The sequence below is a fragment of the Podarcis liolepis genome (genome assembly GCF_965112155.1).
Source record: "Podarcis liolepis genome assembly, chromosome: 7".
Taxonomy (NCBI): domain Eukaryota; kingdom Metazoa; phylum Chordata; class Lepidosauria; order Squamata; family Lacertidae; genus Podarcis; species Podarcis liolepis.
This window is the reverse complement of record NC_139561.1, coordinates 73,021,841-73,046,456: the sequence shown is the minus strand read 5'-3', so window position 1 is coordinate 73,046,456 and position 24,616 is coordinate 73,021,841. Positions and strand designations below refer to the sequence as shown.

Genomic DNA, 24,616 nt, shown 5'->3' with positions numbered 1-24,616 from the left:
TGCCTTCAAGACAAACTAGTTTGGCTGTAGCCTGTGTCTGCATAGTCAACAACCTATTAAAATGAGAAGGGAGAAGACAGAAAGGCCCACAGTGAATTCCAGAATGACACTAATGTGGATTTGTCTCAAAGTTATTAAATTAGCAGAAGTTCAACCCAGAGACACCATAATAAAGGAATGGATGGAACGAGAGCAGCTGACCCCCTAGATTCCATGCTGTGCACTACATAAGCACAAAACACCAAGACCGGAAGGAAGGAAGGAAGGAAGGAAGGAAGGAAGGAAGGAAGTCTCCAGGCAGTGCTTCTATAGACACAAGCTAACATGACGCAATCCAATATCCTTTGTCCAATAAATTTAAATTGGTTTTAGTTGTAAGCAAGGTGCTAACTTTCCAGGTTCTGATCTTAGTCTAGACATAAAACTGACCATCTCTTAGCCAAAAATACTTTTGCTGCAAAGAGAAACTGAGACTTCAAAATGTCATATTTTAATCTACTGTCAGACTCTAGGAAAAGGTCTACTTACTTAAATACAGTAAGTCCTTTGGAGGTTCTGGATGACCAAAAACGCTCTACAGCTACAAATAAAATTGCAGTGTTTCTAAAACATTCGCTGGGCAGAAGGAAAACTCAAGAGACCAAGAAGATCTGCCACCACACCTGTAGATTCCAACAACACTGATCTGTCCCCAACCAAACACAAACACATACAGTCACTGCTGTACCAGTATTGTTTCAGCACAACATATAGAGCCCGCTTCAGGCTGCCACATATAAATAGGATCTTCAACTCCCCCCCCCCCCAGCAACACGCATGAGCCATACCTGAGGAAGGGCCATATGCATTGGGGGAAGAGGGAATGGCCCACTGATCTCCTTGCATAGAGGAGGGAAATACTGTATACAGCTTCAGATGTCATGGTGTCAATTAAGCAATTGAATTTAGATACAAGCTTCAGCATGAACGGAACCACCACCTCCCACGAGAGTCCAGGCACAGAGTATTTACAAAATTGCGAAAGGTTTCCAACCCACCCTGCATTTTCACCGCCTCTCTGTCATTACCAAGGAAACGGAAGTTTTGATGCCATACCACCCCTGTCCCCTGCACACAGAAAACGTGGGCCTCTTCATATCTTGATGCTATTAGAACTGAGACCTAACAAGAGACTACAGAGACCTAGCAGCAAAGTTCACCCGCACCCCTAACATCAGATCAAGGCATACTGGTTTTAAAAGGAAAAACACTAAAACACAGCCCTCTCTCTCACACACAAACATACTTAAGCAGCCCACCACTGGCCCCCCAGCCTCAAAGCCAAGTTCATTTCCGACTTAAAGCAAACCCACATTCCTCCAGGAGAGGGGGGGCTTATCCTGGGATCCGAGTTTACTTTTGTTTCAAAGCCAACCTCCCCCCCCCCCCCGTTTCCAAAGAAAGCCGACTTCCTGCAGAGTAGGGACCCTTCCCCACCAGAGTTTCTCAGAACGCAGAATCGGGTCTGAATTCTTTGGAGAGGGAGGGGAGGGTGTAAGGGGGGAGTGGGGAAGTGAAGAAACAAAGGCGAAGAAAAGAAACTCCTCTCATCCCTCCCCCCCCCCAAAAAAGTCCCAATGAAAAGACGACTTGCCTTCCCTTCTCAGCCCTGCACACCTCTTTTCTTTTGGAAAACCCTACCCACCGACCCACAAGCGGGAACCCCGGCTGCTATGCAAGAACCACCCCCCGGGGCCAGGGAAGCCCCTCAGGCTGCCGAGAGGGGGAAGCCCCCCAGCCCAACCCCCGGTGGGCACAACGGGACTGGCTTCCGAGGAAACCTGCCCAGGCTTGTCTGCCAGTCAGTCGGTCACTCACCGTTCCTGGTCGGTCTGTTGGGCTGCCTGGCGACCTTCCTCCAGCCCCCGGGGTTGGGGTCGGGAAGCCTTGGTGGGGCTTCTGCTCTGGGCTGTGCAGGGTCGCCCGCCTCCCCGAGTCCCCGCCCGCCCCACGCGCCGAGGGGGAAAGAGAGAGAGAGAGAGAGAGAGAAGTGGGTTGTTAGGGGGCGGGGAGGGAAGCGGGAGAGAAAGCGGGCGCGCGCGCGTCACGCAGCGGCGCTCCGAATCCCCCCAATTGAAAGCCGGGCCAATCGCGCGCCGGCAGGGAGGGAGGGCGAAAGACACACACGCGCATTCGCGTTCCTCTCTTTTCCCCTCAGGATATACACAAAAGGAATGGGCAGGCGGCGCGCGCAACGCCAGCCAACCGGAGCCGGGGAGCTCGCGACGTCGCCGGGCGCTGATTGGCGGAGAGGGATGGGGGGGAGGAAAGAGAACGGGGAGAAGAACAGAAGCCGAGGGGAGAAGTACATAATGAAGAGGGGAGGGGAGGGGGAGAGAAGGGAGCCTGCGAGTTCCATCCGCCCCCAACGCTCGTCAGTGTCCCTCGGAGCGCAGCCTTGGGAAGTGAATGAGCGCGGCCGCCTCGGGCAGGGGGATTACTCGGAGTTAAAAGAACCAGGCTCTCCGGTGCGAACCTGTTGCGCTCTTGGCCGCTGTCTGGACGCGACCAGGGCTGCGCTGAGAGAGAGGGAGGCAAGTCCAAGCCCTTGGCAGCGGGAGATGAATCTTGCTTGTCCGCCTAATAGAAATATTTATATGCCGCTGCTGCCGCGGAGAGATTTATAGCCCTTGGGGGCCCTCAAATAATTTAAAGGGGGGGAAACTGGATGTACATTTCCAAAATATAAGATAAAAACACACACAAAATAAAACCCACATACAGCAACAGTGGCAAATGGCTTTAGACAGGGGCGCCGACTTATAAAAAATATTGGGGGGGCCCATACCGGGGTCCTGCCGCTGGTTCGCTCGGGTAGCCGGGAGAACGCAGTTCGAGGTGGCGGTGTTGGGGAGAGACCCTCGCTCAGGGCGCCACTAGACTTGGCGGCCAGCGGCCTATCTGGGGGGTTTTGGAGCGTATTTCGGCGGAGCGATTGGGGAGGAGGGGGCTTGTTGCCGGATTCTTCAGCTGAGCCAGAGATCCGCTGCTGGGGGTCCCTGGGCCGAGTTGTGAGCACGGCCTGCTGAAGGGAGATCCAGCCGATTGCGCGACGGGGACGGCCGGGGCTCTCCGGCTAGGGCGCGCGGCTGGCTGGCTGGCGAGGGAGCAGGTGGGGAGGAGGCGGGGGTCCTCACTCTCTTAGGAAACACACCCGCGCGCCTGATTGCCACGAAGTCCGAAGGGTGCGTGTGTGGAATTAAAAAGCAAAAACGAGATACGGGCAGGGCAGGCAAAGAGTTTTCTGCAAGAGGATGGAGGGCAGGTTGAAGAGAAAATCACTCAGGATGAGACAGTCAAATCAGCCATGATAAAATGGGCTCAGGATATTGGGTATAACATCATGTTTGAGGACTGGGAAAGGTTATGGACCACCGGAATGAAATTCACGGCATGTAATGCCTTGAAGGAAAATATTATGAAAATGATTTATAGGTGGTACATGACCCCAGTCAAGCTTGCAAAAATATATCACCTGTCTGATAATAAATGTTGGAAATGTAAGGAGGCTGAAGGGACATTCTTTCACCTCTGGTGGACTTGTCCAAAAGTGAAGGCCTTCTGGGAAATGATCTATAATGAGTTAAAAAAGGTATTTAAGTATACCTTTCCCAAGAAACCAGAGGCCTTCCTCTTGGGCATTGTTGGCCAGAAAGTGTTAAAGAAGGATAGAACTTTCTTTATGTATGCAACTACAGCAGCAAGAATACTTATCGCAAAATATTGGAAGACACAAGATTTGCCCACACTGGAAGAGTGGCAGACGCAATTGATGGACTACATGGAACTGGCTGAAATGACTGGCAGAATCCGAGATTTGGGAGAAGAAACAACGGAAGAGGACTGGAAAAAATTTAAGGACTATTTACAAAAACAATATAAGTTGTATGAATGTTAAAAATTTACACGATTCGGAAACTATAGCTTCAGCAATTAGATTTGGGAAACAGGAAATTATATTTTAAGTAAGAAAAGGTCAAAATCTAAGGTAATACTATGTTTAATTTAAGATATAAGTAACTGATGAAAAGTATGTTAAATTTAGAGGTATAGTATTTGAAAAGTACAAAATAAGGTACGAAACAAGGTAATAATTTGCTGATATCTTTATTATAAAGAATGCAGGGTAAGGGAGATGCGAGGAAGTCCAGTTAGTTATATAAAAAATGTGTTGAATGGTTGGTTTTCTTTTCTTCTTTTTCTTTTTTTCTTTTTCTTGTTCTTTTACTTTTTTCTTCAGTGTATGTTTCTAACTTTGTATTTGAAAACTTAATAAAATATTTATAAAAAAAGAAGAAGAGAAAATCCTTTCGCTTTTCTGGGGCTCAGGGAAGTCTCAGAGCCGGAGGTTGGGGAAGGGACCCCCTTTGCTCTGCCCTCTTCTCCCGTCTTAGATTTGCATGGGGGTCCCCGCCCGAGCTTGCCTGGCCACCGGGCCACACAAGGGCCGCGCTCTACGCGGCGCACCTTGCTAGCCGCGCAGCTGTCCTCCGCGGCTGCGGAGCGGCCCTGCGCCGGTGCCCAGCCCCTCTGGGCGCCCGCTGCGCTGCCAATGACAAGCGGGCGACGTCGCGGGCGGGGAAGGCGTCGCTTTCTTTCCCGATCCTGCATCCTCCCAGTCTTCCAGCCCTTTTTTGGGTTGGAAGCTCGTCTCGTTCGCCCTTCTCCTTTCTTCACCCTGCGCGCAATTTTCCTCTCTCGTCTCCCTCCCCATTTCTCCTTCCTTCCTGACTGACTGACTGACTGACGGGCTTGGGCTCAGGCTCGGGGTCGGGCTCGGGCTCGGGCTCGGGCTCGGGCTCGGGCAGCCACAGCGTCGGCGGTGTTGGCGATCGGCAGCGCGGGGGAATGGCCCTCCCGGGGGAGCCGGCGCTGCTCAATGGGGTTGCCAAGGAGACAGGCCGGCCGCCCCCCTCCCCCGGCCCGGCGCCCCCCGCCGCGCCGGTGCCCGAGATTATTGGGGGGGCTGAGCCCCCCCAAACGAATTTTTGAGGGGGCTCGGGCCCCCTCAAGCCCCATGGAGTCGGCGCCTATGGCTTTAGATACCTATTAGGTCCATAAATTACCATATAGCATATATTCAACACAAAAACAATGGCCATTTGTTGTTGATAAAGGACAGCTGGACATATAAAGGGCCTCATTACCTTCAGTAGCTTAGGACCTAATCAAGCCTAAATCTGTCCCTGAGCCAGACAGTAAAATCGCAAGGAGTTAAAAAGCAGGTGAAAAGCAAATTGAGGTGAAAAGCAATAAACAAAAGCGAAAGTTTCTCCCGGGAGTTTTAGTGGCCCCACCCTGTACTGTAACGTTTAGCAGTTGCTTTGTAGAAAATGGAAAGTCTTAAATTTTATATTGCTTCACAGAACATGAAGAGGAGCCCCATATGCAGATGGACTGAAGGAGGGCTATACATTGCAAGTGGACACACACAAATGTGAATTGTACTGACCTCAAAATCTTAAGATATAGGTTTTTTAAGCTACTATATGTGTATTCACTTTTCGGTGGTTGTTTTTTTAGCTGGGGAAGGGATGATATTGACACAAGTTCCAGTGAGGATAGCTGTTGCTTAGAGCCTGGTACAGTACTGATAATGCCAAGGTTACAGGTTTTATCCCTATAAGGGGTCACCTGCATATTCCTGCATTGCAGGCGTTTGGACTAGATGACCCTCACGGTCCCTTCCAACTTTAGAATTCTATTATTTTGTCCCTCGGTTCCTCAGAGTCTTAAAAATACCGTGAGGAAAACTGTCTCCCTGCATGGTGAGTAAAGGCTGCTGAGAGTCAGAGAAGGGCTGGAGAGGAGGTGCCAACAACAATTAGGGGAAATATATAAAATATTAATATTTTTAAAGCAAGAAATTGGGAATATAAAGAAATGGCATAATAGTAGGAGGAAAATGAATAAGGAGGGATGAAAGAAATTGGCAGTATGTGGGAGGGAGAAGATGGAAAAGGGGGAGATGAAATTACAAAAGTTAATACAGTATGAGAGGCAGGGCAGGGAGCAAATTCTTGCTAAAATGTGGAGCTGGGTCACAATACTTCCAGAGCTAATAGCTGTATAGGACACTGCCCTATCAAGCCGTTTGCCACAAGGAAATTGCTGTGGCAATGTTTTTAGCAATTTGCAAAGTGGGGTTAGATATCATTAGATTATTTTGGTATCTGCCAGTTGCACCAAGATTGCACTGTCTTCCAACATTTGGTGACTGGCTCCACCCCACACCATTTTCTTTGTGACCGGTGAACCTTGGTAGTTTGCAAGCCCCTCAAGCAGCACACACACACACACCCCGATAGAAACTTTGAGAACCTTTGGTCTACAGGAAAAGGAAGGAAGTATATGTTTTGCTGTTTAGACAACCTTTCAGTGACAGCCTGGGAACGGAATGTATATGTTCCTGTGTGTCCTTTTGACTGTGCGGTGATGGTAGGAAGTTGCTATAGGATTAGTCAGTGAACAAACAGGTAGAACTGGCTGATTCAAATATATGGAATTGTGTAACTGTGTCAAGCAGCACCTTCAACATGCAAACTTTATAAGGAGTAGCGGTGGTGGAAAATTCAATACAGTCTGCATTTAAAGGTGAACCTGCCTAATTCTCACTTTCCAAAATAAGACGCAAACCAAAACACTGTTAGCTTTCGAAATTCACACTTCCCTAGGCAAGTAATGTAATGTGCACAAAGGTGCATTGTATTAGGAGAAATTGCTTTGCAGAAATGTGTATATTTGGCAAAATTGCATATTAACATTTTCAAAAATGTTCTCAAAGGCATAGCTTTTACTGTATCCTAAAATTCAGTAGGCGAGTCTTCCTCTGACTTAGGGGGGAAATGTTGAGAAAACACTGCTACTTAGTTTCTTACTGATCCCATGAAGCAATCCTCTGTATCTTATTTTATGTTGTGAACTGCCCTGAGATGTACGGATGAAGGACGGTATACAAATGTAATATAATAATAATATTAATACTAAAAATTGGAAAAATCATCACTAAAATGCTGATGAATTTTCATAAGGACTATTTTTCAAAAGTCACAAAGTGATGTGAAATTAAAACTGAATTAAGAGTGGAAAAATGAGCCACAAACAAAAACTGACATCTTCACCCATCCCTACTTAAGAGTAAGCCCCACTGGAATAATAAAATATTCCAAATAAAATGTGCACTGGGCTTGGCTGGATGCCCTTGACAGCCATGTAACTTTACACTAATTTGGTTGTTAAAGTACATAACCTCTGTAGGTGCACCCAGTTACGGAACTCCCTTCCCCCAGAGGGATGGATAGAACACTGATGGAATTTTGCCACAGGGTGAAGACGTTCTTGTTTTCCCAAGCTCTTGGAGGTCAACATATCTAGGTTATTTTCAGTCTTCGTCTCCTTTGATAATCTTGTGTTAATTATAATGGTATTGTGACTGATGTTTCAGTTGTATTTTATGATTCTGTGTCATAGAGTTTTGATTGATATGTGTAAAGTGCTTCGGGGTGACTTCTGACAGTAAGCAGTACTGTATACAAAAGCTTGTAATGTAAAAAAACCAAACCTTTATTGCAGGGATGCGGGACCTGTTCCCTTCCAGATGTTGTTGGACTACATTCCTGACTATTGGCTGTGCTGTGGATGATGGGTGGGGTAGTCCAACATCTGTTATTATTTATTTGTTAAGCCAAAACCATTACAAGAGATAAAACACATAAAACAGAATAAAAACAGAATTAAAAAAGTTGAAGGGTCAAAATAATTTTTCAAACCAGACATTTTTTAAGATAAAAGTTTGCTCCCCTTCAGAATTTAACTTAACATCCCTACAAACATTTCTCCTTAAAATTGTCACTCTAAAAGCAAAACAGGCCATTTTTTCAGAGGTGTAAAGGGAGGGACGTGGGTGGTGGTGTGGGTTAAACCAAAGCCTAAGACTTCTTGATCAGAAGGTCGGCGGTTTGAATCCCCGTGATGGGGTGAGCTCCCATGGCTCGGTCCCTGCTCCTGCCAACCTAACAGTCTGAAAGCGCGTCAAAATGCAAGTAGATAAAGAGGTACCACTCCAGCGGGAAGGTAAATGGCGTTTCCGTGCGCTGCTCTGGTTCGCCAGAAGCGGCTTCGTCATGCTGGCCACATGACCCAGAACCTGTAAGCCGGCTCCCTTGGCCAATAAAGCGAGATGAGCGCTGCAACCCCAGAGTCGGACACGACTGGACCTAATGGTCAGGGGTTCCTTTACCTAGATTGGGCAAACCAGGAAGTAATCTCTCTTCATAGGAGATCCAGCAATAGCATTCTTCAACTATGGCAGAGCACATAATAAACTGGAGCCGCAGAGCTGTAAGGGTTTCTCTTCATTTGATATTTGTGCTGCTGGTTACATAGTGAGGGCGAGGAATCTGAATCAGTAGTTTGGCATACAAAGGGACACATTTGGACAGACAACTAGAAGTGCAACCAGCACAAATATAATGTTTTAAAACATGAGATTACACGTGGTGAGATGCCATCTACAAGTCTAATGAACCCAGAATGTCCAAAGAAAGGCCATACTTATCAATGACTTGATTCCAAGATGAAGTCACTCAGTATCTCTTTGAAAGCTGCAAGTACTAAAATTGACCTTATCCTCCTTTTTAATGTTAGCCAATACTTAAGGGCAAGGATATGCATTTAGGCCATCACTAAATCACTAAACAAAGAGCAGCTTCCAGAGAATGGAAGTGTCTGTTGCCTTGGGGAGCTCAAAAATAGCACAAAGGTATTTATTCTGGGGACAACATCTGGAGAAACACAGGCTTCCCACCCCTATTTTTGTGGTTATGGTTAATGTTTATCAGCAGAGTGAAGGCTGTGCCACCTATTTCCCAGTCAAAATGATCAGGTACACAAGAAGAACTTACAGTATTTATCAGGGTGTAATTGAATACTACAACTACATGATCTTAGCCACAGGTACATTACTACTACTACTACTGTGGTGGTTTCGGTGGGGGTTATATTGTTGGGGGATGGGCAAGACTCCTCCTGGAGTCCCTTACAACTTAAAGAGATGGTTTGACTCATGGTCAGAGCCTTGGACTTGGAAATAACCCTGTCAAAGTTGTCCACTCCTTTGTTAAAAATGGGTGAGGAGACTGTGACTCTTCAGATGTTTTGTGGGGGTTCAACTCTTATCATCCCTGCCCATTAAGCCATGCTAGCTGGGGCTGATGGGAATTGGAGATCAACAAAATCTTAAGCACTAGTTTCCCCACCCCGGTTAAGGAAATTAGCCAACTCTAACAATGTCCAGTGACTGTTCTGTGAGGGAGCAGTTTTTTCCCTGTCTACTAAGGAATGTGGTAATCCGTGTCTGTAGAGTACTGTGGGTCAGCCTGAGAGCAAGGCAGAGCTTATTTTTGTTTAGTTCTGGTGGTGCTCCCCCAGAAATCTGATGGGGAGGGAGAAGTAAACTTTTGGGACATGCAAAACTGTGAGCTTCACCTAAGCATAAGCCTGCATATTTGTAAACAAATACAAAATTACTCCTAAGCTTCCTGTGACCTCATTGGAAAAAACAAACCCAGAGTAAGCAGTTTTCACCACTTGGATAATTAGTTTGTGTATAACATTGGTACATTGTAATGGAACGCCATCCTTTCTGGGCAAAATGCCCATTCAATGCAGTTTACAATACCTTAAATTATAATAACGAGCTAACAAAACAAGAGGAAGTAAAAGGAAGCAATAAAAAGGAAGCAGGAAAGAGCAATGCAAGTATGTGTATGAATACATAAGCTATATACACATTCATCCATCCATAGTTGCATATCCATCCCAATCTCTTAAATGGTGTGAGATTCCAGGGGGTTACCCAGGGTTCATGTTTCCTTTGGAAATGGAACACAGCAGAGACTGTTCAGTTTCTGTTAATTGGTTCTCGTGGGAAACTTGCAGATTCTAGCTTCACCAATTAACTCAAGCTGGTGTCAATTTACTCTTGGCAGAAAGCCCAGGTCTGCTTGACCTAGAAACTACTCACTCTGATTGGTTAACGACCAGCACTCAACTCTGTTATCAAGGGATTGCTAGCTCAGTTTGGTGTGAGGTGTGTTAGGAGTTAGAAGTGCTGTGTATGGTTAAGAGAGAGAGAGAAAGAGAGGATTTATTTTGCTTTTATTTGTATGCAGAAACTCTGCTGGTTTTATTTTTCCTTTTTAATAAATCCTGTAAATAGTTATTCTGAGTCTAGCTGACTAGTCATTACCGCCGCAACTAGCTTCCTCGCTGTGCAGGAAAACTCTGCTACGTTTGGGCTAAAGCCAATAGGGCTATGCCTGACACTTCGAAGTTCCATGAGGTTATGGGCATTGTGCTGCCAGTCTGAGTTGCGGTGGTGTCAGCATCAACGGCGTTGGTTCCAGTAGTTCCAGAAGTTGTTGTTCCTGTTGGTGCAGCAGATGGACACTGGCTGGTTCCTGACTGTGGTGAGCTGGTGACGCAGTGGACACAAGGACAACAGCTGCAGCGTGTGAGTGCTGGGTGCTGTGGTTCCTGTTTTCTCTCTCGGTGGTCGTGAGTAGCTGGTTCCGGGTTCCAGGGACATCGCTCTCAAGATGGCCTCACAACCAGTTCAGATGGCTTTTGAGCGTCTGAATGACTCCAATTACTTGCTGTGGTCGGAACGCATGCAGGCAGTGCTGCAGAGGGATCGTCTCTGGCAAGTGGTGAGTAAGTTTCCTGCGAAGCCTGATGATGAAGACCTCGATAAAGACCAAAGAGCAAGGGCCACAATTGTCTTGGGGCTGGAAGATTCCCAGTTGCCGTATGTGAGGGGAGTCAAGACAGCTAGAGGTGTGTGGCAAGCACTTAAAGAACTCCATGTGCGTGAGACAGCGGTTTCCAAGCTGTTCATTCGCAAGGCATTGTACAAGGCAATGTTACAGCCTGGGGCTACAATGCAGGAACACCTACACAGTTTACAGCTAAAGTTTGCTGCGCTACAGGAAAGAGACTGTGCATTAGACCAGCAGGAGAAGGTGGCTATTATTTTCAGTTCTCTCCCGGAAAGCTGGGATAATTTAGTTTTGTCTCTAGAAGGCATACAGGAGCGTGATTTATCAGTCAGTTACGTTACTGGGCGTTTGATTGAAGAATGGCAGAAGAGGCAAGAAAGGTCGTTGGCTGCAGAGGCTTCTACTGGTGGGCAGTTTGGAGGGAGTTCTCATGCCGTGCCAGAGGTGAAGCAAAAGCAGCGTACTGGTGAGGAGTCAGCGTTTGCTGTTAGGCGTTGTTTCCGATGTGGGTCTTCAGCGCATCTAAAACGACAATGTCCGGAGTTGGTCAAGTCTCAGTTGCCGGTGCAGGAGCAGAGACGAGATCAGCAGCAGCAGCAGCGTAAAAAGAAATTCTTCAAACGAAAACAGTCGGCTCAGCTGGTGACCGCCAAGGTCAAGATTGCTGATGAGAAACAAGCAGTCTGGGTGGTCGATTCGGGAGCATCTCGCCACATCGTGAATTCAGATGAATTGTTTGTTTCCAAGAACTCAGCACAGCGCAGCCAGGTGGCTCTAGCAGACGGAAGTACTTCCGAAGTGATTTCGGGGGGTGCAGTTTTTGTTCCTTGTCTTCGTGAATGCCTGCAAAATGTACTTTGTGTGCCGTCATTAAGGAGCAATCTGATGTCTGTAGATTGTTTGCTAAAAGCTGGGTTTAAAGTGTATTTTGAAGGAGACAGTTGCATTATTAAGAAGGCTGGTGAGATTTTAGGCACTGCTAAGTCAGAGGGAGGCTTGTTTTGGCTTAAAGCAGGATCTCAAGTTGCAGCAGTAGTCAGTAAATCTCAGCCTGCAGTGAATAACAAAGCTATACATGACAACTGTGTGCACTTATTGCATAGGAAAATGGGGCATGCTTGCTGGAAAAGTGTACTAAAAATGTCTGAATTGGCTGATGGGGGTAATTTAAAGAGTTGTAACAAGTACCTTGATTGTAATGTTTGTAAAAAGGTTAAAACCCACAGAGTCTCTTACCCCAGAAGTGACAGAGTCAGTGAGTCACCGCTACAGCTGGTTCACATGGACGTAATTGGTCCATTTGCTGTAAGCAGGGGTGGATCGCGTTTTTCACTAACAATTGTGGATGACGCCACGCGTTATTCTTGGGTTTTTCCCATGAAGAATAAGGGTGACGTGTTCACTAAGTTTAAAGGCTGGGTGGCATCTGTGGAAAGATTTCTGTCCATTAAACTCAAAAGGATTCAGACGGACAGAGGTGGCGAATTTATGTCAAATGCCTTTAGAGATTGGTTACAAAAGCGTGGCATTGGGCATAGAAAAACGAACGTTTTTTCCCCAGAGGAGAATGGTGTTGCAGAGCGAAAAAACAGATCTTTACAAGATATGATGTTTGCCATGCTTGATGATGCTGATTTGCCCATGTCTTATTGGGGGGAGAGCATGCTCACCGCGTGTTATCTCCAAAATAGGCTCTTTCATCAAACAATAGGTACAACCCCGTACTTTAAATTGTTTCAGAAAAAACCTAAAATTGACCATTTGCATGTGTTTGGATCAAAAGCCTGGGTATTAATTCCGAAACAAATGAGAAAGAAGGGAGATCCTAAGACCAAACAGTTAGTGTTTGTGGGTTACCAGGAGCTGGGAAAAGGTTTCCGCTTTGCTGAAGGGACAAATGGCATTGTGATCTCCAGGAATGCCAGTTTTTGTGAACATAGTGGCTGGGAGAGACTACATGCCAATACTGAGGTTTGGTTTGAACCTTCCCAAGAGCTTCATGACTCTGAAAGTAGACACAGAGAATCAGAGTCTGAGGGGGAGGAAAGTTCAGATAAGAGCTCTCAAGAAGTTGGAATTAGCCAGAGACCAGTTGCTAAGCAACAAAAGAGAGGTCGAAGTTCTGAGGAGGAAAGTGGGTCAGAAGAAAAATTTTCTCCCAGAAGATCTAAAAGACAAAACAAAGGAGTGCCTCCAGTGCGTTTTTCTCCTGATACTGCAAATGTGTTTAGTGTAATTGCAGAGCCCAAGAGTTTTCAGGAGGTGTTAAAGTTACCAAAAGAGGAGGCAGAGCGCTGGAAACAGGCAATGGAGGAAGAAATGTCCTCTCTGAATGAGCATAAGGTTTTTACACCAGTGGCAGTGCCTGAGGGGGCAAAGATTGTAGGCTGCAGGTGGGTGTACAAACTTAAACCTCTGGTGACAGGAGAGTACAAATACAAAGCTCGTTTAGTGGCTCAAGGATACTCTCAGAGGCCTGGAAAAGATTATGACGAGACTTTTTCCCCTACTGCTAAGGGGGACAGTGTAAGGCTGATTCTAACACTTGGAGCAAAGAGAAAACTCCTGTTAAACCATTTTGATATCCAGACTGCATATTTACATGCATCAATATCAGAAGACCTGTATCTAGCCGAACCGCCTGGTTATGAGACAGGTTCCAATAGAGTGTTAAAATTAAACAAAGCTCTATATGGTCTCAAACAGGCTGCAAGATCTTGGAACAAATGTTTCCATGAGGCCTTAGTGTCATTTGGTTTCAAGCAGAGTACAGCTGACAATTGTGTTTATGTACGTGGTACAGGCAGTGATCAAGAGTTTTGTCTGATTTATGTAGATGATGTATTGTATGCCTGTAAAACAGATAAACAAACTAAAAGGTTTGCCAAGCAATTGTCCAGTAAGTTCAAAGTGAAAGACTTAGGCCCGGTTAGGACATATCTAGGGTTGGAAGTGTGCTGGGCCCAAGATGGCAGCTGCCTAATTAGTCAGCAGAACAAAGTTAAGCAACTACTGACTACATACAGGATGCAGGATTGCAAAGGGGCAGTGGTGCCTATGGATCCAGGTTTCATAAAAACACTTCATATAGATGAGAGTCCTGAATTTGAACATCCTGATGTATATCACTCTGTAATTGGAAGTTTATTGTATATAGCACAGTGGTCCAGACCTGATATTAGCTATGCTGTAGGCATATTAAGTAGATTGGTCTCAAAACCCACACTAAATGCCTGGAAAGGGGTAAAACAAGTTCTGAGATACCTCAAACAGACAATTGGCTATATGTTACAATTAAATTCTTCAGAGGATGAAATGTTGAGTTGCTACTGTGATAGTGACTGGGGAAATTTGCCAGATAGAAAATCTGTCACAGGACTAGTCGTAATGGTCGGTGGAGCTTTAATCAGCTGGCGGTCTCGCAAGCAAGACATTGTAAGTGTGTCATCAACAGAATCAGAGTACGCCGCATTGAGTGAATTGTGCAACGAGGTGATTTATTTCAAGCATTTGATGGCAGATTTAAATGTAAATTGTGGAGAACCAGTACAAGTTTACATTGATAATCAAGCTTGTATAACCTTAAGTAAAACAGAGGGTTTCAAATCGCGTTCCAAACATATCTCTGTAAAATACAAAAATGTACGTTGCTGTGTACAAGACAATGTAATCACCTGTACTTATGTGTCAAGTGAAGAAAATGTAGCAGATGTGTTAACTAAACCATTGGCAAAGATAAAGAACAAGCGAATGTGCAAGGGTTTAGGTTTGCTGGAAAAATAATCTCCTACATAGGTGTATTTGGTGTTAATTGTTCAGCAGAATCTGTGAGGGGGTGTTCAGTTTCTGTTAATTGGTTCTCGTGGGAAACTTGCAGATTCTAGCTTCACCAATTAACTCAAGCTGGTGTCAATTTACTCTTGGCAGAAAGCCCAGGTCTGCTTGACCTAGAAACTACTCACTCTGATTGGTTAACGACCAGCACTCAACTCTGTTATCAAGGGATTGCTAGCTCAGTTTGGTGTGAGGTGTGTTAGGAGTTAGAAGTGCTGTGTATGGTTAAGAGAGAGAGAGAAAGAGAGGATTTATTTTGCTTTTATTTGTATGCAGAAACTCTGCTGGTTTTATTTTTCCTTTTTAATAAATCCTGTAAATAGTTATTCTGAGTCTAGCTGACTAGTCATTACCGCCGCAACTAGCTTCCTCGCTGTGCAGGAAAACTCTGCTACGTTTGGGCTAAAGCCAATAGGGCTATGCCTGACACTTCGAAGTTCCATGAGAGACTGTGGTGTCTTTATGGTTTATTTACAAATATATTCAACCTGAGACTATATTGGAGGGGTTCACAGCATTAACATCCCAATAGGGTCTTGCTTTTGCCATAGCCTGGGACTCAAGGCAGAAAATTCTAGGTTGGATCCCCAGCATAGAATCAAGAGAAATGTGGACCCCGAGAGTAATTTAGTCTAACCCCTGCAATGCAGCAGTTCATTTAAGCTGGGAATGTTAAAAAAAAAGTTTGATATTTTATGTTTGATATATATTGTAAACTGCCCAGAGTGGCTAGGGCAATCCAGCCAGTTGGGTGGGTTATAAATAATAAAATTATCATCATCAACTTATGAAACCCTGGAGAACAATTGCCCTTCAGCACAGGATCAGTGGTCAGAGGTGATGGAAGTTCAAGTCCCAACAACAGCTGAGGACTTAGGTCTGAGAAACAAGGGAGAAAATATTAAGCTAGACAAACAAATGGTCTGATTCTGTAAGTGTCAGTGTAGATTATAACAAATTTGATAGACCAATCCAATGTTCTTGCAAAGTATAAGGCAGTATGCCATGTTCCCAAGTCCACTGAGCTTCACTATATGACCCCAGGATCTGTTATTATGAGGGAGAAAAACATATACTGATGTGCAAAGCATATGCTATACCCCTGATATATAGCCTGTTTGAAAACATCTAATGCACCCTGGATATAGCTCCTTAACATACTGAACTACCCTCTTAAACTTGTAACCAGCTCCGATGCTGGTTTACTCAGAACCAAGTCATATAGTGTTTTGTAGGCTGAACACTAAAGTGTGTCTTGGGCTGCAGTGGTTCAGTGCGGGCTTAATCATCATAGGGAAAATATTCTAATTCATGGCTATTTATACACAACACTTTTGAAGCAAATTCAAAGCACCTTCTTTTTATCAAATAATTCTGGGTACTCTAGTTTGTGAAGGGTTGCTGGAAGTCGTTAACTCTCTCGTGGATAAACTGCAGTACTCAGAATTATTGAGGGAAACAACGTGCTCCAAATGTGCTTCAGAGTTGAAGTGTGTACACAGCCAATGTAACTGCCTATGTCCCAATACAGAGGCAGGTGTGGCAGCTTCTCTAGTCAATAAAAGGCTAGACACGTTTATTTGTTTTAAAACCACAGGTTTTATTCATTTACATTAAAGATGAGATTATTTGCACATTAAAACCCACTTCCTTATTGATTCACTGCCCTGGCTTCAGCATTCGGAAAGTTAATATTTAAAAGGATCAGCATTTGAAGAAGTACGTCAATAGCAGAGCATGTGCCTTGCATGTCCAAGGCCCTGGGTTTGATCCCCGGCAAATCTCAATATGCCAATGTGAAGGAAACTCAAATATAATAAATATATCTGTTCTGCAACATCTATTCTTTAAATGCCACTAGGACAGGGTGTGACAACTTGCTCAAACGAAGGTTACAAGTAAAAGGATTATTGGATCAACAATAATTAAGGCTGCAGTTAAACTCTGTTTAATAGGTAGGAAACAGTGAGATGTCTGAGTAAACATGTTTACCTTTGGGGTGTAAAAAGTGGCAAGCTTCCACACCCTACAATGTTCTTCTGCAAGCAAAAGTGTAAATAAGAAATGCATGTGCCACGTTACATTAACCTGTTCTCTCTTGGCTCTAAATTCAAATGGGTGGGGATTGGTTGTCCTATCTCAGTGATGAGACGACAAATGCTCATGGCCATTCCTTTAAAAAATATATTAACTCAATTATCTCGATTGGCACTCTACAAGTGCAATACTAAAACCGAGGAGGAGGAAACTGACAGCCAGGGCTACTCCCTCAACTGGCTCTAATTAAGAAGGTGGGTGGTGGAGATAGCAATCAATCACTTCCCCAGCTGTCTCCATCCTCCTGTGCTGGGGCTGTTAACATGGTGGCTGATGGACATGTGTGGACATGGGGACCCTTTGTGAAATTGCCGCCCACATGGTCTCAAAAATACACTGGCCCAAAAAGATCATTTAGCCTGTCCTGTGTGTGATCTGGACCCTTCCAGACAGGGGCGTAGCTGGGGTGAGGCATGTAATGTAATATGGACATTTTTCGTAAGACTTAGATTGGGACACACAAACAAACAAACAAACAAGGATCACTTATCCAAAAGGTTTATCTTGGAGAATTAACCTGTCAGAAGGAGTGGCTTCCTGGAGAGTTATGCTACCTTGCCTGCAGATCCTATTGTTCTATCTGGTATGCCTCTGCATTTCTATAGAATTTATGGCTGGTGCACAAGCTTGTTTCCATAGCTCCATGAAGGAACTTTTAGATGCAAATAATCTGCATTTGGCAACCTAGCTTCCTGGTGAGTCAATCAAGGAACTTTCCGGATCCTCATGACCTCACTGGTAAGAAAGTAAAACATAGAGAAATCAAACTACAAGACTGTGCATATGGTCAAGGTGGGAAGGTCATTACCCACAGTCCTTTGCTTGAGCCAAAGCCATCTTTGGTTCACTGCTGAACATGAAATGGAGGCTAACAGGGAAAGCCTCATAACAGGGCCCTGATGCCAGCAAAGCTTGCTTATCTCAGCTTCTTCTTTTCTTCCAAAGTGTCACAGACAGTGCAGATGGGAAAGGCCATCGGCTGGCTGACCAAGTAGAGACATCCAGCCCAGGCCACATGCTCCTACAGCTTTCGTGCATTGCAGATACCAATTGGGATCACAATCTCCATTTGGAAGATTTATCAAAAGAGGAAAGTCTTCAACAAGTGCCTAAAAGTCGATAGAGATGGCATTTATCTAATATATAATTGGAGAGCATTCCAAAGTGTAGGTCTCACCACACTCAAGGTCTGATTCTGACAATTCTATGATACATTTTTCTTAATAAAGGAGATGCATGTTGCTGGGGGAATGCTGACTTTTTACTAGCAAATAATAAAATATTGCTGTATGAGTACTAGGATAATTCATTTCTCTGCAACAAATGTACTGTTAGTGGTGGAGGGGTATTTAGATACTATGTAACAATTGTACATTTATTACACAATAAAATGGTTATCTAGAAAAGCCCAGCCTCTTATTCACTCCCCGTTTTTCACATTTCTGCTAGTGCATTGATTAGTGGTGTGAACAGGTGGCTCTTTGCACTCCAGTTTCTACCTGTTATGGGCTTTGATTCCCTTTTCCGGGCATTATTGCGTGTCAAAGCCTTTCCATGGCCCTGTTTGCATCTGCAGCTTCCAGCGGTTGCAGGAAATTAGGTTCCAGCTGGAGGCAAAAGATGAAGAATGAATAACAGGAAACAGGTTTTGGACCTGGGGGCTTCCTGTTCTACTACGTCATAATGCATTAATGAGGGCTGTGAAAGGCATGACCATAGTTGGGCAAGTCAGTCGTTTAAATGCAAAGTGGAGCCTTGGATTGCAACAGATCCACCCAATTCCAGCCACGTGAAAGTCCATCACTCAGCTTCACTTAGGGGCATAAAGGCCATATAATGGTCAACTGAAGGTGTGAAGTCTCCTAACATCTCAGCTTTATACTGTAGATCATGTTCCAGAAGTGGCTATAGGGTGAGACTGCCCCCTAGTGACAGAATCACCATCCTTATTTCACATATACACTCACTGAGCCTGAACTGGCAGGAAATGACCAGGAATGAGACCTTGGAGTTGCAGTGGATAGCTCAATGAAGGTGTTGACCCAGGATGTGGCAGCTGTGAAAAAATGCAAATTCCCATCTAGAGATCATTAGGAAAGCAACTGAAACTGAATTTTGGAAGATTTAGGATTAGGGGCGGGCGGAGTACTTATTCACACAGTGCATAGTTCAGCTATGAAACTCACTCCTATAGGAAGCACTGATGGCTACTGTGGGTGGCTTTAAGACAGGAAACATCACGGAGGCTGTATCAGAGTGAGTGGGTGGGGCTGCAATTAACAATGGGCAGGCCCCAATCCAAAAGACAGTGGGGCCAGAGCTAACAGTGGGCTAGCCATATACTTCTTATCCCTTTTTCCTTTCTCCCCATCTCTTCCACACATTTATTTTTTTTCCTCAGGGAGCAGAAACATAACATTGTAGAGTTGGAAGGAATCCTGAGGATTATCATCTAGTCCAACCCCCCTGCAATGCAGGAAAATGCAGCTGCCCCAAAGGGGGATTGAACCTGCCACCTTGGCATTATCAGCACCATGCTCTAACCAACTGAGCTAACCAGGTTGACAGCTTAGAACAGGGAAACACCTGCCTCCATTATCAGCCTTGTGTCATACATTAAGAGCTCTGAGGAGCCTCCTCTGGAAGTCCCCACCAGCTTAAATGTAACAGAACAAGAGGGCCTTATTGGTGGTAGTGCCCCAGCTGTGGAGTTCTTGCTCACTTTGCTAACTTTTGCTACATCTGCACCATACATTTAAAGCAGCATTTTACCACTTTAAGCAGAAATGACTTTCCACAAAATATCCTGGGAACCATAGATTGTTAAGGGTGCTGAGAATTCTTACGAGATCACTGTTCCCCACACTGAGTGGTATAATGGTGCTTAAAAATTATGGTGCGGATGTGGCCTTTTTGACATTAAGCAAAATGCCTATTATTATTTTTTGCAAACCCTTTTAACAGTTTCACTCCCTTGGAAGTTTTTTTATGCTGCATTTATTGTGGAGTTTTAATATTGTTGTGTTTTCCTCATCAATCATGATTAAATATTTAAGTTACTTATTTATTTACCTCCCTTCATCCAAGATCTCAGGGTGGTTGACAGCATAAAAATACAAAATAAAAATAAAAATAAGAACAATACAAACCCATGACCCCACCTCCCACAAAAACATTTAAGAGGACATAGAATGTTAATCAGCTGAAGGCCTGATTGAATAGGAACATTTTCACCTGACACTTAAAGATGTATAATGAAGGTGCTAGGCGATCCTCCCTGGGGAGAGCATTCCACAAATGGGGAGTTACTGCAATAGAGGCCTGTTCTCCTGTTGCCATCCTCCTGACCTCTCATTGAGGAGGCACACAAAGGGCCTCCAATGAGGATTGCAGGTTCTGGGTTGGTTCACATGGGGATACATAGTCTTTGAGGTATTGAAGTCATGAACAGTTTAAGACTTTATAGGACAAGACCAGCACTTTGAACTGGGCCAGGAAACCATTTGGAAGCCAGTGCAGTTAGGCCAGGATCAGTGTAATATGTTCAAACGGTCATGCCCTGGTGAGCAACCTAGCAGAGGAATTCTACACTAGCTGAATTTTCTGAACCATCATCAAAAGCTGCTACATGTATAATGCATTGCTAGAAGTTACCACAGCATAGATGATAGAAGCTGGGCTATCTCTGTACAGATAGGGGCACAGTTCGGCCACCAGCTGAAACTGATGGAAGGCATTTCGCGCAACTGAGGTGACCTAAGCCTCAAGCAACAGCAAAGCATCTAGAAGTACCCCCAAGTGATGTACCTGCTCCTTCAGAGGGAGCATAACCCCATAAGAGCAGGTCACCTCCCATCCATCTGGTCTAGGAAACCACCCACTAACAGTGCCTCAGTCTTCTCTTGATTGAGCTTCCGTTGTTGGCTCCCATCCAGTCTTTTACTGAGGAAAGACAATGGTCCAACACATCCACTGCTGCACCTGCAAGTATAAAGAAGAAGCAGAACTATGTGTCATCAGTATATTGCTAACAGCGTACTCCAAATTTCCAGATAACCCCACTCAGCTGTTTCATGTTGGTGTTAAATAGCATAGGGGATTAAATAAAACCCCGAGGAACCCCACATTGAAGGGCCAAAGAGCAGTCCCCAACCATCACCCTCTGGAAACGATCATCCAAGTAGGACCTAAACCAATGCAAAGCGGTGCCACCCACCTCTAACTCAGACATTTGCTCCAGAAGGATACCATGGTCGATGGTATAAAAAGCCACTGATAGGTGAAGAAGAATTAACAAGGACAAATTTTCTCTGTCTCCCAACAGAGGTCATCAACATACAGGGCAACCAAGAGCCGTCCGAAAACACACAGGATCCATTAGCATCTGAGGACAGACCATGTTAATAGGTCCCCCTATCTCTGCATAGGAGGAAAGGTGCTGAAAGCCTAAATTTCAACAGGAAGCGATTGGACCATGATAAGGAGCTGGTGTCAACATTCCAAATTTTCAGATCAACTTCTTCCTGTGCAGTTGAGAAAACAAGATCCAAAGTGTGGCCTGCCACATGTGTTGAGCCAGCAACATGCTATGACAGCCCCATGGTCGTCATGGCAATCTTGGAGTTTTGAGCCACCCCAGACACGTGACATGTGAACCACCTCAACATTCTGTCTAAATTATTTTCTAAATTTCACTAAGAACTCATGGCCTAAACCAGGACTGTGAAAACTTCCGCTCATAGGCCTAATTAAATATGCTCTATATATAATAATATCTGTGGCATCACCTGATACCCATGACATGATATAAAGTCGTTCTCAGGTCAAACGGGGATCTGTAGGCACTTTGAGGACCCAACCACCAGCTGATCAGTCTGTGCTTGCACTATGGGATTAGCTGCACTGGGAGCTCCCTGGTGCAGCAGAGCGAACTGGAGGAAGTGGCTGGAATGCATGTTGCTGGAGGAAGTTTCACATTGTGATCAGTTCACATTGAGTTCAGTACCCTGACCTGTTCTTAACACATTGCTGACCACATCTACGGAACGCGGTTGTTATGTTCTTTCATGTCATGCTATATCAATCATTAGTAATAGTTTACGTCTTGATACTCAATCACTAGTTAATAGTTTAATAAGGAGGTTTCACGCCTGTCCAATTCTGTGTTCCCTTTCCCAACCTTTAATCTATTGATGATTAATACCTATATTCAACCTTTGCATTGTATTCATGTTAACCAATCAGCAACAAGCACATATGTGGTAATGCTGTAATATTCAATAAAAGGGACTCTCCGAGACATGCTCGAGAGATGCCTCCCATATGACACCTTGCCATTCGTCTGTCGCTTATTTCAACCCAACAGAAGTTCTTTGCAGAAACTTCAAAGCAGTGGTTATATGTGATGTGACATTTTCATGTTTGCATGCACACTACATTCAACAACGCTTGGTTGAAACTTTCAACCCAATATGATATATAACACAGAAAAACTATGGCAATATCAGATGGAGAAAGAATAAAAAATTCATTTTCAAATAAAGTCATATCACTGAGACTATTTATTCAGAAAACAGGCCATTTCTGTTGCAGCCACCCAATTGCTGGAAGCTCCTGAAGCAGGGCCAAAACACACATTTAGGCAGCCTCATCCAAGATACTATGCATAATATCCCAACAGAAGAAGAGATGGTGAATTTATTATTAGAAACAGATTGGAAACAAATAACTTGAAGATATCCAGTAGATGCAAAGTACAGTACGCACAAAAATCTTAATTATGTAAGATTGGGGGCGAAAGAGCTATGTAAACAACTAGCGGTAAGAAGCTGGACAGGTAGCCAAAGCAGGACTAGATCACACCAGATTGTTGTAAGGATTTTAAGTAAACTGGGGGAGGGAGATGAAGAGGCGGGAGAACTGGACAACTGATAACACCCTCAACTACAGCTGTTAGAAAGCTACGGCCAAAGGGGACATAATGTGGGTGAAAACTGAGGCAAGGAAAAGAGAAAGAGTCCGCGGAAGGAGGGAGGGGGGTCATGGATTTCGTTAAACGAAGCCCCGCCCCCCGCTTAACCGACTGCTCCTCTTCCTCCTTCAATTCCGGCGCTGCCACAAAAAGAGGCGGTGGAGCGCGCCGAAAACACCAGCATCCGGAAGCGGGCTCAGAGAAAGCCCGAGCGCGCTGGGCTGGGCGGAGAAGGGAGGGAGCCCCCCGAGAAGAGCGACGGTCATCGGGTCCCGGAACCCGAGCCTCCCGCGAAGCCAGAAGAAACGGGAAGCGGCGTCGGCGGAGCCTCCCAACAGGGACGGTCCCTCGGCCCCGCCTCCCCAGCGCCAGGCAACGGCTCGCCGCCGCCGCCGCCGCCCCCTGCGCCTCAGCCTCCTCCTCCTCCGCGGGGCCCCGGCGCCCGAAACCTCCTCCAGCGGCCCAGCCTGCCCCCCCCTCCAACCGTCCCGCGCGCGCCCTCCTCCGCTCCCCCCCCCCAATAACCGCCCTCGCGCCAGGCCCGCCCCGCTTACCTGACAGAAGTCCCGGCAATAGGCGCCCGACGAGCCCTCGCCCACCCCCTGCTCGCTGAGCTCCGCCTGCAGCTGCCGGAGCCGAGAGCTGAGGCCGGCGGCCAACCGGGGCATCTCTGGCTGCAGGGCCGCGTCAGCCTCGGCGTCCGCCAACTGCACCCGGCCCCACCGCGCGTAGGCAACGAATCACGTGACCCCGCAGTCGCTGACCACATCGGCGGGGGACGGGCCCACGTGACCCGACGGCCCCGCCCACTCCCGGCACCTGCGCATGCTGCCGCCCTTCGGCGGGGCGGGAAGGAGGCCGCCAAAGATAGGTTCCCATTGGGCGCTCGGCCCTCTCGCGGGGCCATGACGCAAATGCATCGCGCTGCTGGAGCTGGGTTCTTCCCTCCCGCCCCATTTCCCAGCGCTGCCCAATGGGGAGGAGGGGCGGGGCTACTTCGGAGAGGCGGGGGAGGAAGGGAAGCTTCCGGCGTGGAGCTGCAGCAAGAACGGCGAATGCGATCCGCATATTTTACAGTACTCTGGAGAGACTTGTTTATTCGCTCGTTATAGGATTAATGTTGGTTTTCCTTCCTATTTAGAGATTTTAAAAAAATAAGTTTTTATTTGTCATAGAAAATTGGAAATGTTTTGCTTTTCAGTTAAAAAGCAAGCTTTAAAATTTTGGTACATTACAGCATTCAGACCTTTCTCTTTTTCTACCTAGTTTTAACTATTTGGATTTTTTGTTTCATATTCTTTTCTAACCACTTCTATGTACCTTCATTATAAACATACATTGGGGGGAGGGGAGGCAAGATGGCGAACGGCACTTAGTCAGCGTGAGTGTGAGCTCCTGATTTATCTTTTAACATTGTTTTAATGAGCATAGAAACCTTTTAACCTTTTAACTTTTAACTTTAGTTTTTAGTTTTTAGTCTTAGTTTTAAATTAGTAAGTAGGAGGACGCCTTTTTCTATCGGGGAGACAACCATTAACCTTGAAACTGGGGCGGTTGCATGAAGAGAGAAATGACTAAGCAACTATACAGCCCTGCTTGTGGGAGAGGAACTGGGAAACGTACCAGAGATTCCAGAGATATAGACGACACAGAGGAACTGAGATGCCTGCCTCTTGCTAAACAAACAAAAATTAGCGAATCTGAAGGTACAAAGGATATTTTTAATATCCCGGTTTCAAACTCTTTCACACTGCTAGCAGAGATGAATGACGAGGAAACCAGTGTGAAAGAACCTTTTGATAACCTGCCTACTAAACCTTCAAGCAACAATAATACTGGCATCCACTCGAATGTTTGCGCTAGAGCCCGTGAAAGCTGCATTGACGAGGTACTATTT

General features: G+C 45.5%; 1 protein-coding gene and 1 long non-coding RNA gene across 4 annotated transcripts in view; one reads left to right on the top strand and one right to left on the bottom strand.

Moving 5' to 3' along the window:
* LOC310710961 (beta-1,4-galactosyltransferase 3-like) overlaps positions 1-23,446 on the bottom strand; it is a 44,671-nt gene extending 21,225 nt beyond the window's left edge. Inside the window, exons 1-2 of one of the 2 annotated variants that reach the window (XM_083512334.1) lie at positions 23,274-23,446; positions 20,556-20,729 (exon numbers count right to left, since the gene is read on the bottom strand). The gene's annotated coding sequence lies outside the window, so the exon portion shown is untranslated. Of the gene's footprint in view, positions 1-1,857; positions 2,780-20,555; positions 20,730-23,273 lie in introns of those variants that run through there. The other variant, XM_083512333.1, reaches the window with a different exon arrangement.
* Positions 2,435-21,707, top strand: LOC310711004. Of its 2 annotated transcripts, none has more exons than XR_014528330.1 (3): positions 2,435-2,573; positions 5,406-5,476; positions 21,073-21,707. It is a non-coding gene; the product is annotated as an uncharacterized lncRNA (long non-coding RNA). The 2 variants fall into 2 exon arrangements; XR_014528331.1 differs by having other exon boundaries at positions 5,406-5,483.
* Positions 23,447-24,616: the final 1,170 nt, after the last annotated feature.